At 44.5% G+C, this 16,834-nt stretch overlaps 1 protein-coding gene across 8 annotated transcripts in view; it reads left to right on the top strand.

Annotated features, from left to right (window-relative positions):
- Positions 1 to 16,834, top strand: part of ST18 (ST18 C2H2C-type zinc finger transcription factor) — a 520,674-nt gene that overhangs the window by 98,944 nt on the left and 404,896 nt on the right. The gene's annotated exons all lie outside the window — the stretch shown is intronic.

The following is a 16,834-nucleotide window of genomic DNA, read 5'->3' as shown; positions in this document are numbered from 1 at the left end:
TCAAACACAACTCTGCCTCTCACCACAAGTCGTGGTGGCTCTTCAGGTCGCATGGGTGCTAAGCCTTGCATAGCCTGGGCATTTTTTCAGATCGATAAAGATGACCCAACTCGTGTTATCTGTAACATTTGTCAGCAAAAGCTAAGTAGAGGTTAAAAAATACATAGTTTGAGTACTTCATGCATGAACCGGCACATGGACATGAAGCATAAGTTGCAGTGGGAAGCTCAGTGTGCTACAATGCGGCCTAGCCGGCCGGGCCAGCCACCGTCTGCCATATCTTGTGCATCCGCGGCCTCTTCATCCTCTGTGACTGGGGGGACAGCAGTCACACCTGTTTTGGGGCGCAGACCTGCCACCTCTTTACCCGCAACAGCCAGCGTGATTGGCAGGTCATCATTTTCTTTGGAGGTGGTAACACCAGCTGGTGTTGAGCGCTGTCCGACATCGATAGCACCACCTTTGGATCAAGGCAACCTAACATGTCCGCCTGCATCTTCCTCACGGACCGGCAGTTTGCCGGGGACACCCTTTTCAACCCCGTCTAAGCACAATAGCCAGCCCTCGGTCCCTCAGATGTGGACAAGTAAAAGACCATTTCCTCCTAGCCATGAGAAAGCTAAGAGGTTGAATTTCACCATCTGCAAGCTCTTGGCTACAGAAATGCTGTCTTTCCGCCTGGAGGACACAGAGGATTTTCGAGACCTTATGTCCGTCGCAGTGCCCCAGTACCAGATGCCCAGTCGGCACTACTTCTCAAAGAAAGGTGTGCCTGCGCTCCACCAGCATGTCGCACACAACATCACCGCTTCTTTGAGAAACTCTGTGTGTGACAGGGTGCATTTCACCACAGACACTTGGACGAGTAGGCATGGACAGGGGCGTTACATGTCGCTGACTGGGCACTGGGTAACTATGGTGACAGCAGGACAAGGGGCTGCTGTCCAAGTCTTGCCGTCCCCACGAGTTGTGCGTCAATCCTCTTTATGTCAAAGTTCCTCCACTGCTTCTGCCTCCTCAACCTCCTCTCGGTCTTCCACCTGCACCCAAAGCCTGTCTGGTCATGCCACAAGCTTTCTAACTGCGCAGAAGGGATCCTGCACACCGCCTTACTATGCTGGCAGTAGGGCTCAACGTCATCAGGCGGTTTTTACATTGAAATGTCTGGGAAATGTGAGTCACACAGCTGAGGAGTTGTGGTCAGCTCTGGAGAACCAATTTCATGAATGGTTGTCTCCACTGGACCTGAAACCAGGGAAGGCCGTGTGCGACAATGCTGCAAACCTGGGTGCGGCCCTTCGCCAGGGCAATGTCACACACGTGCCTTGTATGGCTCACGTGTTGAACCTGGTTGTCCAGCAATTTTTAGCCCACTATCCCAGACTAGATGGCCTTCTGCAGAGAGCACGGTCGCTGTGTGCTCACTTTCGCCGTTCGCATCCCGCAGCTCAGCGACTTACATCTCTACAGAAGTCGTTGGGCCTGCCACTTCACCGGCTAAAATGCGATGTGCCTACACGGTGGAATTCAACTCTGCACATGTTGCAGCGACTGTGGCAGCACCGACAAGCCCTGGTGCAATACGTTCTGACGTATAGCCTGGGCCAATGAGATCCAGAGGTGGGGCAAATCACGCTGGAGGAGTGGTCTCAGATCAGGGACCTATGCACCCTTCTGCACAGTTTTGAAATGGCGACGAAGATGTTTAGTGCTGACGATGCCATTATCAGCATGACTATTCCGGTGATTTACATGCTGGAGCACATGTTAAACAGAATTCGGAGTCAGGTGGTGGCACAAGAGGAGGTGGAGGAAGTAGAGGAGGAGGAGTTGTATGCGGAAGGGCTAACATCTGCAAGGTCCAGACGGTCGGCAGCACCAAGGCGGCAGGCATGTGAGGGTGGGGGAGATGGTTTTACCAGGGCGCATGGTAGCAGCCAAACTAGTGAGGAAGGTGCAGGAGCCCAGGAAGAAGTGGAGGACGAACTGATGGAAGACTCATCAGATGAGGGAGACCTTGATCACATTTCTGTTGTGCGAGGTTGGGGGGAGAGGACAGAGGAAGGAAGCATGATTGTTACCTCGCCACCAACACAACAGGGACTTGGTGCTCCTGGATGCGCAACACACATGAGTGCCTTCTTGCTGCACTACCTGCAACATGACCCTCGAATTGTGAGAATTAGAAATAATCCTGACTACTGGGTTGCCACACTGTTAGATCCCCGGTACAAAAGTAAATTTGCAGAAATTATTCCTGCCATAGAAAGGGATGCACGCATGCAGGAGTATCAGCAGAGACTGTTGCAGAATCTTACATGTGCTTTTCCACAAAATACCAGTGGTGCACGTAGTGAATCTCACAGTTCCAACTTGCCAACCGTGGGACCGTCAAGTGTTCAGCACTCAAACCGTAACCGAACCAGAGTATCTGCTGGTAACATCAATTTTGCGGAATCATTTCACCACTTTTTTAGCCCATCCTTTGCAAGGCCACAGGGGACAAGAAGTCTGACACATAGTCAACGCCTAGAGACGATGGTACAGGAGTATCTCCAAGTAAACATTGAAGTCACGACTGTGTCACTGGACCCTTGCTCTTTTTGGGCTTCCAATCTGGATAAATGGCCGGAGCTAGCCACTTACGCCTTGGAGATCTTGTCATGCCCCGCAGCCAGCGTTCTGTCTGAACGTGTGTTCAGCGCTGCTGGTGGTGTGCTGACAGATAAGCGCACGCGGCTCTCCACTGATAATGTAGACAGACTCACGTTCATAAAGATGAACAAATCATGGATCCGAAACGACTTTTCTACCCCTGTGTCATCCTGGGGAGAGTAAAAGCTTGATGATTGGTTAAAATCCCCCTACCAACCGTTTTAAGCTTTCAAATTACTAATCATGTTTATCTGTATCTTGGCTGGAAAATAATTTGGGCTTTGTAGCAGTGTGCAGCACTGATTCTATTAGGCCAACTATAATAAGCTCCACCAGATTTAAAATTACTAATCATGTTTATCTGTATCTTGACTGGAAAATAATTTGGGCTTTGTAGCAGTGTGCAGCACTGATCCTATTAGGCCATCTATACTAAAGCTTCACCAGATTTAAAATTAATAATAATTTTTAGCTGCATCTAGCCCGGAAAATAATTTTGGGGCTCCGAGATGCGCAAGACACATAAGTGCCTTCTTGCTGCACTACCTGCAGCATGACCCTCATATTGTCAGAATTCGAAGTAATCATGACTACTGGGTTGCCACACTCTTAGATCCCCCAAACTTTTCGTTCAACCTTTTCATTTTAATAAAGACCAAAAAAATTGTCATTTTTGAAATTATAAGCATTAGCAGGTTGTTAGAAACTGAAATCAAACAGTTTTCAACTCAAAACTTTATGCTAGGTGATGTTACATTTTCACATAGGACCCCTTGTTCGAAAGGAGCTTCTGAACTCTCTCGTCCATTGAATTTGTCAGGTTTTGGATGGTTTCTGCTTCAATTGTTTTGCATGAGGACAGAATACCCTCCCAGAGCTGTTGCTTAGATGTGAACTGCCTCCCGCCATCATAGACACTCCTTTTAATGATGCTCCAAAGGTTCTGAATGGGGTACAGGTCAGGGGAGCATGGGGGTCACACCATAAGTTTGTCCCCTTTTATGCCCATATCAGCCAGAGATGCAGATGTTTTATGTGCTGCATGAGATGGTGCATTATCATGCAGAAAAATGATCTTGCTGTGAAATACACGGTTCTTCTTCTTGAACCATGGCAGGAAGTGCTGTTTGAGAAAATCCACATACATTATGGAGTTCATCTTTAGCGCCTTCAGAGATCCTAAAGGGGCCGACAATCTCTCTCCCCATGATTCCAGCCCAAAACATTACTCCACCTCCTCCTTGTTGGCGCTGTAGCCGTGTTTGCGTGGGGTGTCCATCAACCAGCCATCCTCCACTCCATCCATCTGGACCATCGAGCGCTGCACGGCACTCATCCGTGAACAAAACAGTTTTGAAATCAGTCTTCATGTAATGTTTGGCCCACTGGAGCCGTTTCTGCTTCTGTGAAGTGGATAGAGGAGGTCGACAGGATGGCGTATGCACAGCTGCAAACCTCTGAAGGACCCTGCATCTTGTTGTTCGGGGGACGTTGGAGGCACAAGCAGCTTCAAAAACTTGTCTGCTGCTATGACAAGGCTTTTTTGCCGCTGCTCTTTCAACCTGACGTAATTGCCTGTAGGAAAGAGTCCTCAATTTGCCCTTATCAGCACGCACACGTGTGTACTGTGAATCAGCTACATACTTCTTGATTGCCAAGACACTTCATCCTGATCATCGCACAATGTTGATTGTAGTCATGCCTTGACCTAAACACTCCACAATTTGTTGCTTCTCAGCAGCCGACACATCCTTTTTCTTTCCCATTTTGGCAGAAAATGTAGGCTGCTTAATAATGTGAGACAACCTTCTTAAGTAGTCTTGCCTTTCATTGGACACACCTGCCAAACTAATTAGCACAGGTGTCTGCAATTGCTTACAGTGATATAAAGAGCCCTGACACACATCACCATCAATGAGTTTAACTGACAAACAAACAAATTCTTCCCTTATCACTCCTAAACACTTTTTGCATAATAATTTGGAACGCAGTGTACATGTGCTTTTCCACAAAACACCAGTGGTTCACGTAGTGAATCTTACAGTTCTAACTTGCCAACCGTGGTCTGTATGGAGTTGTTCAATAAAGGGCCCAAAATTAAGATAACATAGATGGGAGAGGTCTCTATGAATAGGAATTCCTAAGTATTTGATACCCTGTGAGGGCCAGGCAAAGGGAAAGTTGGACTGGATGGAATCCTATATAGATTTGGGGAGGGAGACATCAAGGTCCTCAGACTTTGCTGCATTGATTTTAAAATTTGACCATGTAACAAAGTGATCTATTTCAGCCATAACAGCATGGATGGATATATGTGATTGAGTGATATATACTAGGACATCATCAGCAAATAGTGAGCACTTGTACTCGGTGCCTCCCACCTCAATCCACCTAATATTGGGGTTATGGCGAATTGATGAGAGCAGGTGCTCCGTCACTAGGATGTATAAGAGAGGGGACAGAGGACATCCCTGCCTTGTCCCATTGGTGATTGTGAAAGGTGATGAAAATGTTCTGATGCACCCCCTGGGCCTTGGGACACCCGGAGCCGGACCCTTTTTGGTGGATGCTGGTGGTTGTAGTCTTCGTGGCGGCGACCCGGTTCCGTGGCTCAGGGTGGTCAAACCAGTGGCGGAACTATTTATGTGGTTTTGATGTTTAAATGTCCGACTACGCCACCCATGGATTGCGGTCAGAGTGAACCGCCGCTGCAGGGCAGACCGCTGAGGCTGGTGTTGTGGGTGCAGCAGAGCGTAGCATAACTCCCCACGGGAGGAGTATAGCCTCAGGGCAGTGTATGCGGAGGATGGGGGTGATGGTGCAGGGCAGCAGCAGTAACGACACGGAGTCAGTGATGCAGTCCAGGGCCTTTACTCACAGTTCTTATTATCCAGACCACGTCTGCATTTAACGGCTGCCCACGTTGTACTGTGCTCACCAGGTGAGGGGCTCAGACAACTCCCAGATAACTTTGGAGCGCTTCACAGGACCCCCTTTGTGTGTCCTTTGTCTGGCCTTTCTTACCAACCCTTCTGTCCAGCTGCCTCGGGCCTCTTCTTGGTAAACTTGGCGCCAGTTTCCCTGACCCTATGTGGTGCCTTCCTAGCGGGTGTAGCGAGGGGCTGTGCCACATAAAATGTCACAGCCTCCGGTTTCTAGCTGAGGGTCGTTTCCTGCCTCCACTAGTTTCGGGGACCGGTCTCCCCCTTTGGCCTGACCCCTCCACGCAGGTGGATTCGGGCGTGCGGTGGCGACTCGCCCGTCCGCACCCCTGGGATCCCTTCATTCCTCGTTCCTGGAGCCTTCTCCGCTCCTCTTCCTTCCTTCTCCCTCTTCCAGGCCTGGGCCTCTGTTACTAGGCCCGCCTCCGGAGCAAAGCTCATGCAGAGCCCCTGCTCCCTGCCACTTCTGCTCAGACTTCTCTGCACTGAACTAAGATGGTGCCCACCTTTTATACTCCCTTCTCAATGCACCCAGGAACTGCTTCCTCCCTGCTCCTGCACTACAGGGTTCCCCTTCCTCAGTGTTCCCTCCCCCCACTCCAGCCAGGGACAGGGACTGTTGTGCCCATCTCAGAGGCATATTGGTCGCCCTGCCCCACGGCAATGTGGTGTAATGCATGCAGGTGTCGGGTCCTGATCCACACTCCATCCTTACCTGAGAGTGAGATATCACACCTCTGGGTGAGGTGCAATACCTCTGTAGCAACCGAGCCCTAAGGGTGCTACAGTTCCATTTATCTTCAGCCTAGGTGACGTATTGTGATACAGGGCCGTGATTTTGGCTATAAAAGGGTCCCCTAGACCCCTACCCCAAGCTTTTTAAGAGAATCATATATGGCGTGCCAGGAGACTCTATGGAATGCTTTCTCAGCATCCAACGAGAGTATCTAATTACAAATTTTTAACTGCATCTAGCCCAGGAAATACTTTGTGCCTAGTAGCAGTGTCTGCTAGTCAGCGGATTATCCCAGCTGTTAAGCAAGCTACACCACCTGTAGTTTAGACACTTAATTTTTTCAAAGGAAATGCTTCGGGACCATGGGATACTCAGTGAAGAGCATCAGGAGGCACCCCAAGGCATAGGGGCTGGGACTGGCAGTAGGATGCCTTGCGGTGGACAGCCGAGCTCGATCCTTATAAAAGCTTTTTAACTGCAGCAGCTTTAGTGGACGCTACTGGAGCTGGAATTACGCGGCTGCTGGCATGAGACTTGCCCTCCAATAGATCCTTGTAAATGGATTTAAAGTGTATTCATTCAAATTAGAGAGACAATTTAAATTAAAAAGCTTAGAGCTGCCTCCACCACAGGGGGGCTCGCTCGACCCACCAGCGGACAGGCACCAGTATTGGGAGAGGGGGGCTGGCCATCAGGGTTCACCGCGGCTCTGGCACAAACCCGGCGACACGGAGGTGGCACGGGCAGGAGCGGACTGGCCGTGTCGGCTTCTCACTTTTTGGATTTTAGAAGGGCATGACATGCCTATATCTGTGTCTCCCCCTCCTTTTACTCCTCCACCTCTTTTATTTTCACATGACTATATGTACTTGTCACTTTTCCATGTGTTAGTTATGTCTTCTGAGCAGTTTGTCAGCTTTTGGACACCTTTGAAGGTGTTTTCTATGTGTTTCTATGTGTTTTTGTTTGCCTGCCATTGCTTTTAATGGTGTTCGAAGGTGTTCGACGAACAGTTCGACGAACAGTTCGGCAAACACACGGGTGTTCGACGAACCGAACCGAACTCGAACACTACGGGGGTGGCTCAACACTAATAATAAGTTCCTCAATTGAATGTGTTAAAAAATGTCCCTGTACTGAGATAATCTTATAAATGTGCCCCTGCTATGTACTGTATAATGGTTGTGTCTGACCGTATATGGAACAGGGTCTGATCATACCACAGCTCCTGGGCGGGGGAGGAAGCAAAAGAGTATACAGACATTACAGCATTGAGTCACAAATGATTCTTTCTGGGAGGTAAAACATGGTCTCAAAGAGGCAGAAATATGAAAATGTTTTACCTCACAGAAAGCAGCATTTACAATCCTGTGCAGTTCTGTCTGTATACACTCTTCTGCATCCTCCCCTGCCCAGGAGATGTGGTATGATCAGACCATGTTCCTGTACAGTCAGACACGGCCATTACTCAGTAGATTGCAAGGGCACATGTGTAAGATTATCTCAGCACAGGAACATTTCTTTTTATTACACATCCAATTGTGGAACTTATTTCTTTCATAAGATCTGTTGATTAAAATATACTTTGTGGGACAACCTCTTTAAGCTTCATGGAACATTTTATTTTAACCTATCATTCTTTCATAGTTTATAACTTTTACTTATAATTTATAAAAAAAAAACTACTTCACATAGCTCAATGTGATCGAGTTTTTGAAGAAATGTAAGCCAAAACTATTCTAGAAAATGTATAAAAAGGACTTAAAGAGTAGCTAAAATTTGTTTTTCATTTTATTATCAGCCTTTTGAAAATATGAATCTTTGTAATATATTCCATTGCCATATTTTGTTTTCTTCTTTATCAAACACAATGCTGAAAAGAGCTTTTTTGCCTACCCAGATCATGTACTTTTAGAAGCTGCTTTGAACTGTTGCTCTTGCAAGAATCTGTACTCAAACACCATTTACAAACACTATTCCTTGATGAACTTCTTTGCTCCATTCCCACATACTCAAAAGTGTAAGTTTTTGGAAAAATGTTTTGATTATGGATTTTTTTTCTAGTGTAGCAGTTTTAAAGCTCTTCTAAAAGAGCATTAAGTAGGCAATTAAAACATTACTATCACCAAGGTGTTAGAGATAAAATGAAGCAAAATAAAGCAATGTAGTTTATTACAAAGATTCATGACTTTACAAAGGCTGATCAATAGCTTAAAAAACGTTTAGTTACTTTGTAATGATGGAATTATACTCTTTTTTTGTGCTGAACAGGCATCAATATAATCAATTTTTCTGTAATTATATTTGTGTGATTTCTTTAAGAGATCATTCTAGGAAATGTCCCATAACTGTAGTGACACATGTACAAACCCACTTGTAAAATTCACACACAAATAAATCAGACTGTAATTTGTTATATTTGCATCATGTCTTAAAAACACATTTTCAGACTGAAATCAAATGGCAGTATTATATAGTCCATGTACAGACTTCAATGCCACTGGTTTTCAGGCACTTTGATTGAAAGCTCATGGTGCAGTGCATCTGTACAGAGCGAGCTGTCAAAGTTTCAGGGCATGCTTACAGCCGCCGCTCGCATTACAGTGAGCGGTGACGGTAGCGGCTCTGTATGCGCCTCCATGACTGAAAGATGACGGCTCCCATCGAGTAAAGGTTATTTTCTCCTGGTAGCTGCACTTTCAGTAAAATGGCAGGGTATCATTGTAATGCTATTTACCTGCAGATTAATTCTATATTTGCAGGTAAATAGTATTTACAGGGTGATTCCCTTTAAATCTGCACATTTATAGGTTTTTGTCAAAATATGATTTGTATTGTTTTTGCTTTCTAAAATTTTTCTCTTTATATATGAAGAGCTTAATACAGAGTTCCATGAATGGTCCTAGTGGTCACTGATTGTATATTGCCATATTGTCAGTTGAAAGAGGTTGCTACTGCTTCCAAATAGAGAAAGCACAGCCATTACAATGACAATGTGATTGTAAACCTATAACCTATCTCCTGTCTGCATGGCGTCTCGATAACAAAGTGCAAATTTGCTCAGTAAACTAAAAAAATATTGGCAAGTAAAATGGATTTTTTATGTGTGCGAATGTTTATTCCACTGTTCTGTTAAGAAAAATTATTAAGAAGTTTGCTATAAACAATGGTCTCGTTTCCTCAAAACCAGCATTTTTCACACCAGTCTTGATAAGGGGTGGGGTAAAGTGTGAGGCATCTGAATCATTAGGAGCCACACCTCTGAATGAATCAGTTGAGGAGCGTAATAGCATGTGGTTCCGTGTGTGCCTCACCACAAATTTTAGTCCAGTCACTGACTGGAGTAAGAGTTGCGGCATAGGAATAAAACTGTTCGTCATGAATTTGATGAGCGGCAGTCACCTTATCCCCACCCCGCCGTAGATCTGTACACTTTGTCGAAGCTAAGTGAAAATGGGTTGAAAACGCCAAAAGTGGTAATATTTTTGTGCAAATTCGCACTGTGAATATTCAAACCTTTTATGACAGAACTATGGCATTAAAGCTTTGGTGAATTGGGGTCAATATTTCTCATTTAACTTGAAATAGAGAAGGAAGCTATATACAGTCGATATAAAAAATTCTACACTCCCATGTCAAAATGACGTTTTTTGTTGTCATGCAAAATAATCATAACATGAGGAATCATTTCTGAAATTTTCCACCTTTAATATTTCCAATAACCTGTACAATGCCATTGAAAAAAAATCTTTTTGGGTGGAAAAATCAAATTATAAAATAAAATAATATGGTTGAACAAATATGCACATCCTTAAACTAATACTTTGTTAAGGTACCCTTTGAATTTATGACAGCATTCAGTCTTTTCGAGTGGGAGTCTATCATCATAGCACATTTAGAATTGGCAATCTTTGCCTTACAGTAGTGCTCCAAATGTCACATTTAAAGGGCATCTTCTGTGTACAGCGCCCTCTTTAGGTCAGCTCACAGATTTTCAATTGGATTCAGGTCTGGACTCTGGCTCAGTCAGTCGAAATCTTTGATATTCTTCTGCTGAAGCCATTGTTTTGTTGATTTGAAGTATGGGGTGTCCAGATAGAGGTAGCATCACTGGTGGAGGGTTTGCTGTGTCCTTTTAGGACAGCTCATCCATCTTTTGTCCTCATCTGGTACTCAACTCTCACCTGTACCTCCAAGTAATTGCTAGCATGCGGCAGTGGGTACACTCTTGAACACCGCTTCGGCAGATGGGCCAAACCAGGTGAGGATAGCCATTGATTTTGAGGCCCACAGTGACTTTAAGGGTTTGCCTACTTGTGCATGGGAAGGCTGGATTCGCGGACTGTTTGGAAGAAACCATCTAAGATTCAACAGACAGAGAAGCAATTCCCAGCAAAACGTTAAGCAGCACTGTGAGGGCTCAGCGAGGCACATATAGGATACTGATGGCCATCCATCACATACTGACCTATCTCCAGTTGTCTCGACTAGCTCTTGCCACTCGAAGTCAATAGGCATGGATGAGGGAGTGAGGCTGATGACCTGCACAACTCTTCCTAACTTTATTCCATGTCAAGCGCAAGTCATGACTTCAATCACTGCACTTCTAAGTCCTTTAGTGATGGGAGACAGGCTAAGCAGCAGGTGTTGAATCACTGGATGCCATAGACACATACCTGCACACAGGCAGCCAAGGGCATAGGGTCGTTCCTCACTGGACTGAAGAATTATTAGGCAAATGAGTATTTTGATCACATGATACTTTTTATACATGTTGTCCTACTCCAAGCTGCATTGGCTTGAGAGCCAACTACTAATTAAGTAAATCTGGTGATGTGCATCTCTGTAATGAGGAGGGGTGTTGACTAATGACATCAACACCCTATATAAGGTGTGCTTAATTATTAGGCAACTTCCTTTCCTTTGGCAAAATGGGTTAGAAGAGAGATTTGACAGGCTCTAAAAAGTCCAAAATTGTGAGATGTCTTGCAGAGGGATGCAGCTGTCATGAAATTTCCAAACTTTTGAAGAGTGATCACCGAACAATCAAGCGTTTCATGGCAAATAGCCAACAGGGTCGCAAGAAGCGGTTGGCCAAAAAAGGCGCAAAATAACTGCCCATGAATTGAGGAAAATCAAGCGTGAAGTTGCCAAGATGCCATTCGCCACCAGTTTTGCCATATTTTAGAGCTGCAACATTACTGGAGTATCAAAAAGCACAAGGTGTGCGATACTCAGGGACACGGCAAGGGTAAGGAAGGCTGAAAAACGACCAACTTTGAACAAGAAACATAAGATAAAATGTGAAGAATGGGCCAAGAAATATCAGAAGACTGATTTTTCAAAGGTTTTATGAACTGATGAAATGAGAGTGACTCTTGATGGGCCAGATGGATGGGCCAGAGGCTGGATCAGTAAAGGGCAGAGAGCTCCACTCCGACTCAGATGCCAGCAAGGTGGAGGTGGGGTACTGGTATGGGCTGGTATCATCAAAGATGAACTTGTGGGACCTTTTTGGGTTGAGGATGGAGTGAAGCTCAACTCCCAGACTTACCGCCAGTTTCTGGAAGACAACTTCTTCAAGCAGTGGTACAGGAAGAAGTCGGCATCGTTCAAGCAAAACATGATTTTCATGCAGGACAATGCTCCATCACATGCATCCAACTACTCCATAGCGTGGCTGGCCAGTAAAGGTCTAAAAGAAGAAGAAATAATGACATGGCCCCCCTTTTTCACCTGATCTGAACCCCATAGAGAACCTGTGGTCCATCATAAAATGTGAGATCTACAGGTAGGGAAAGCAGTACACCTCACGGAACAGTGTCTGGGAGCCTGTGGTGGCTGCTGCACGCAATGTTGATCGAAAACAGATCAAGCAACTGACAGAATCTATGGATGGAAGGCTGTTGAGTGTCATCATAAAGAAAGGTGGCTATATTGATCACTAATTTTTTTGTTTTTGGTTTTTGCATGTCAGAAATGTTTATTTCTAAATTTTGTGCACTGATATTGGTTTACCTGGTGAAAATAAACAAGTGAGATGGGATTATATTTGTTTTTTATTAAGTTGCCTAATAATTCTGCACAGTAATAGTTACCTGCACAAACAGATATCCTCCTAAGATAGCCAAATCTAAAAAAAAAACACTCCAACTTCCAAAAATATTAAGCTTGGATATTTATGAGTCTTTTGGGTTGATTGAGAACATAGTTGTTGATCAATAATAAAAATAATCCTCTAAAATACATCTTGCCTAATAATTCTGCACACAGTGTAGTTCAGCAGCAACCTGGGTGTATGAGCAGCCTTCTTTAGGATCATTCTGTTCACCTCTGTTGAGGAAGGTGCTAGAAAAGGTGCATCAAACATAGTCTGCTTCACCTTGACCTGGCCATCCTACTGCAGCAGAAGAAAATGATGGTACTCAACCTTGGCACATGGAATGTGAGAACTCTGCTAAACAATATAAAGGCAGACAGACCTGAGAGAAGTAAGGCACTAGTTGTTAAGGAGCTAGCTCACTACAACGTGGACATAGCGGCTCTCAGCCAAACATGCTTACAGATAAGGGCCAACTGACAGAGCATAGTGATGTATAAATGCTTTTCTGGAGTTGTCGAGGTAACACTGAACGTCGAGAAGCAGACATGGGATTTGCTATCAAATCTCACCTTGTTCATAAACTTACCCAGCTTCCGGATGACGTCATTGATCGCCTGATGACATTTCAGCTCCCATTTACTAACAAGAAGCATGCTGCGCTGATTAGTGCCTATGCTCCCACCATGACCAATTCAAGTGACATTAAGGATAAGTTCTATCATGAACTTGACACGCTTATCTCAGTAATCCCACAGTCAGACAAGCTCATTATACTTGGAGATTTTAATGCCAGAGTGGGAACAGACTAGGTTATAATTCCACTGTCGGCACTAAAAACCCACTCTGACAAAACGCTAGCAGCAGGGCAGGCCAGGACGTCCAAGGCGTAGAGAGCCGGTTCATGCCACGTGCATTTGTGTCTCTCTCGCCTGTACTCCTTGGATGTTCAACGAACTGTCACCTCTGCCGCCAGCGTTTTCAGATGGGAATTTTTTTAATAATTCTACAACAAGGGCCTTCTCATACTGCACCATTTTATTAGGCCTGTCCTGCGTGGGAATGAGAGACATAAAGTTCTCCTTGTAGCGTGGGTCTAGAAGTCACACCAACTAATAATGACTGTCATGAAAAATTTGGACAACGCAAGGGTCATGGGAAAGGCAGCGTAACATAAACTCAGCCATGTGTGCCAGACTGCATAGAGGCAAGACTTCCGTGTGCTCACCTAGAGGACAATTGACTATGCTCTTCTCCTCATCCTGCTCCTCTTCCACCTCCTCCCTGTCCTCAGGCCATCCATGCTGAACAGACAGTGTCTGAGGCCACCATGCTGCTTGTTGTGGTGCTATGCCTCCCTCCCCCTGTGTGCTGCTGTCCTTGCTCTGTATGTCCCCCTGCCAGGTTGGGTCAGTTACCATATCATCCACCGCCTTGTCTTCTACTTCCACACACTGGTCCTCCTCCTGACTTTCTGGCAATTGTGTCTCATCATCATCATCCACCTCTTGCAACAGTAATTGCACTTTACCACTGTCGCCTTCGTGTGACCATGGCTGCTCCAATATTTGGGCATCGGTACACGCGTTCTCCTTTTGACTCACTTGAAGCTGGATGGGCGAGAGGCCCAAATCTACAAATGGAAAAGTGAACAGCTCTTCTGAGTGTCCATGGAATAAGTTGTATCCGGATACTCGGCATGGTGGGAGGAAGGAGGATCATGGTGAGGAATATGTGGTCCAGACTCACGGCTACTGAGACTTGACCGTGTGGAAGACAGGGTGGTGGTGGTGGTGGCTACATGAATGGAAGCATTTTCTGCTATCCAACCAATAACCTTTTGACACTGCTCTGTGTTCAATAGCGGTCCCCTGTGGTCCCTTATTACTTGGGACAGGAAGGTCGAGCGACAAGATGTGGGTGTTTGTTATGGTACAATTTCAGCTTGCCCATGGCCACGTCCTTGGCCTCGGCCTCTGCATGCATCATCACCATCACGTCCACTTCCCCGTCCCTTGCCGCGCACCTTGCCCATTTTTAATGGAGGAAATTATTTTCCACGTTCACGAGAAATGGCTGATTTTGGAACACAGGTATATGTGATACGTCTGACAGAGAACTACAGTTTTAAATAGCAGGCCTATAATTTGCTAACACTATTCTTCATAGACACCTAGTGTGAATAGCTTGACCGGCACACTGCAACAAAATTAAAATAGAAGAAATGTCTGATTTTGGAACACTCTTATAGGTGATATGTCTGACAGAGAACCATGGTTTTAAATAGTAGGCCTGTAATTTACTAGTATTTTTCTACACAGAGACCTAGTGTCAATAGCTTCACCGACACACTGCAACAGAATGGAAAAGTAGGCCAATATTTTCCACGTTCAGTTCAAATTTTTGGATTTTTATCCCTGAAATATGACCTGGCTTTATTCTGCAGTGAGAACAAGCAAATGGAGCAGAAAAATGGTGTATTCTGGATTGCTTTTTAAGCAAATAACCAGGATTAAGATAAAAAAAATTTTGCCTTTCTATGTCTAAAAACATCTGTAATTATTACAGCACCAGCAGACAGGACATACACTGCCTGCCTGCCTAGCACTAATTATATGCAGCTGGATTAGTCCTCAGAAGGACTGTTAGTTCAGATGGATATATATATATATGTAGTGGAATACATATACTAACAGGACCTTTAATGGACCCTCTTGTGCTGTACCATACACTGCAGTCTGCCACATACACTGCCTGTCTGCCTAACTCCAGCTATCACCACTGAATATATGCAGCTGGATTAGTCCTCAGAAGGACTGTTAGTTCAGATGGATATAGATATATGTTGTGCAATACCTATACTAACTATAAACAAGCAAATCTCTCCCTGACGCAGCAGCAGCTCTCCCTACTCTGCCTGATTCCGGGGTAGACTGTGACGAGCATAGCGGCGCCAGGTCTTATATACAGCTGATGATGCTGTGCGGCTAGCCAATCACTGTAATGCCCACAACCAACATGGCTCCGCCATTACAGTGCATGGCAGGCAATCCCTGCATGTTCATTGGCTCTCTAAAGAGCGCCAAACGTGCAGGGAGGGGACCCGAGTTCCCGGCCGAGCAACCCGTAAATTCTCGCTGAGCTCGTCGAGCACAGTGATGCACGGGCGAGTACCGAGCAGTGGCGAGCAAGTTCGCTCATCATTAGCTGTAAGCCATAATCATCAACATTAACAGAAATAAACACTTGAAATAGATCACTCTGTTTGTAATGACTCTATATAATATATGAGTTTCCCTTTTTGTATTGTAGAACTGAAATAAATTAACTTTTTGATGATATTCTGATTTTGTGAGATGCACCTGTATAGCCCTCGACCTTAATCCAGTCCTTCATACAGGTACTTGAAGGCTTTTGCTCAAAGATGATTACAGCTTTGGAGCCAATCATAGCCCAGGCTGAAATAATGTAAAACCACATCTGCACCAAATGAAGAACCCCGAAGTACTTTTGATCATACTTTCACTCTCTGAGGATCTATTCTAGAAAAAAATAGCTGTTTTATTTTACTATTTAAAAAAAAAATTATGGCCCACAACCATTAATATGTAATCAATTTCAAAGCGGAATCAACTTATAAAAAATGAAACTAAGTAAATGTATGAGAGTAATACAAAGACTAGGCTATTAAAGCAAAAGCAAAACATTAAAAAGGTATTATTATATTTTCAAAGCAATGCAAAAATAAAAACGTGACCATGCTAACTAGTCTAAAGCAAGCAGATAATGGAATTCCATTCAGAAACACATGCAACCAGTCATTTCTATCATTGCTATAAATACTAATAGATGTAACTCTTGTTTTCATTAATCTATTGAATGTAAAGAAAAACAATAGTGGCATATTAGGGAAAAAGAGTGCCTTGTGGGCCATTTAAAGCTGGATAAAACAAACTAAACAAAAACGTAAAGAAGAAAAGAAAGGAGGCACTGAGGTTTCAAAACAAAATTAAGAGATATTAGATTTTTCCATTGTACCGTGCCAGCCGCTAACAAAAATCATTGTTAGCGTTTCAATATAGGAATAAAGTATTAAAAGGAAAAATTGACGATAAAGCCACAGTGCTTTCTCCAGCACATAATAGTTCGTGCTGTGTGATAGAACTCATAACAATTAGTGCAATTTTAATGTTTCACTAACTGTAGAAAGAAAGCCTCTCTTTTGAAAGAATGAAAGGGGAGAATAATTCATCCTAATGAAATCGTTCAATGCCAGCTGTCTTGCTTTTCATTTCGACGCTGAGCTGTGTTCATCTTACAGAGATGTCAACAGTGGTCACCATTGTTGCTTTCATTTATTTGTTTAATCAAAGCGGTACTTGTCCAGTTGTTTATTGCAGG

This window comes from Phyllobates terribilis, unplaced genomic scaffold (genome assembly GCF_046119375.1).
Source record: "Phyllobates terribilis strain yellow unplaced genomic scaffold, ASM4611937v1 Scaffold_4__5_contigs__length_816908805, whole genome shotgun sequence".
Classification (NCBI taxonomy): Eukaryota; Metazoa; Chordata; class Amphibia; order Anura; family Dendrobatidae; genus Phyllobates; species Phyllobates terribilis.
Note: the sequence above shows the minus strand (reverse complement) of the source record. Positions and strands in the feature narration are given on the sequence as shown.